This window comes from Aplysia californica, unplaced genomic scaffold, assembly GCF_000002075.1.
Source record: "Aplysia californica isolate F4 #8 unplaced genomic scaffold, AplCal3.0 scaffold00374, whole genome shotgun sequence".
Lineage (NCBI taxonomy): Eukaryota > Metazoa > Mollusca > Gastropoda > Aplysiida > Aplysiidae > Aplysia > Aplysia californica.
In genome coordinates, this window is record NW_004797644.1 from 42,390 (window position 1) to 43,604 (window position 1,215).

The following is a 1,215-nucleotide window of genomic DNA, read 5'->3' on the forward strand; positions in this document are numbered from 1 at the left end:
TTCTTCACTTTGATTATTTTGACGAGAGCCTGATTCCACTACGCTGCCTCACAAATGTTAAAAACCCTGACAATATAATAAACCAACTACGGCTGAGCATTTTTTTTATACCGCCAACCCCCCTTTTTAGAAGACAGTCACAAATATAGAACATAACATATATACATAGATCAAAGAACACCCCCCCCCCCCACACACACACACACACAAACAAACAAACAAAGTGGGTTTGTTTGTTTTAATCCATATTGCATCCTCATTCCATTACCAACCGTTCTGTTTTTGGATTCCCTCATAGACATCCACTCATGTTATTATTACTACCATTATAATTACTAGGAGGTCCCGCCCCTTAAATAACCTAATAGTGTTGATAGGGGCGTTAAATCGATACCATTTTACCATTTCATTTTTCCCTCCCTCCCTCCTTCCTCCTCCTCCTCCTTCTTCTTCTCCTTCTTCTTTTTCTTCTTCTTCTTCTTCTTCCTCCTGTGCCTCCTCCTCCTCCTCATTCTTCTTCTTCATTTCTCCTCCTCCTCATAACACCTACGCCTCCTCCTCCTCCTTTTGCTTCTTCTATGAGCGCTCCAAACCCGCTGTGAGAAGACGGTCAAAGGCATGAGACCGAAACCGTTTGATCTTTTCCCCCGTGATTATGAGATTACAAATAAGATATACAGCTTTTTAAAACATGTATATTATATTACATAATGTGTTAACATTCGTTCTGTTTAATCAATAATGACAATAACCCTTTGCGTTCCTTTTACGTTGTAAAAGTCTAAGGTCCTTTTTTTTTTTAAATCTGCTCTTAAAGCTGTGCCATCAACAAATCTGATGTTATTGATACTTACACTTTTGACTTTGAGAATTAAGCATTTTTCTATATTTGTAAGGATTGTTATTGTACACGTATTATGTTGAAGAGGTTTGGTTACAAAACACGTTCTTGGCTCACTGCTCTTTTAATCTGCTTATATTTGCTGTATTCTCCACCAATTCCAGACAACAGAGTTACACACAAGGAGGTTGTACAGTAATAGAAGCTGCTCTGTGGGCGGCAACGCACGCCTGATAGAAGCCCCCAACGAAACCATGGTCAACCTGCGCCCCGACTCTCACACTGAAATCTAGATAGGAAAGAAGGTTTTATTCTGAGGTCCTTGAGATTAGAAAAGTCAGTTGACTTATTTTATGTTTTAAAACCCATTTATC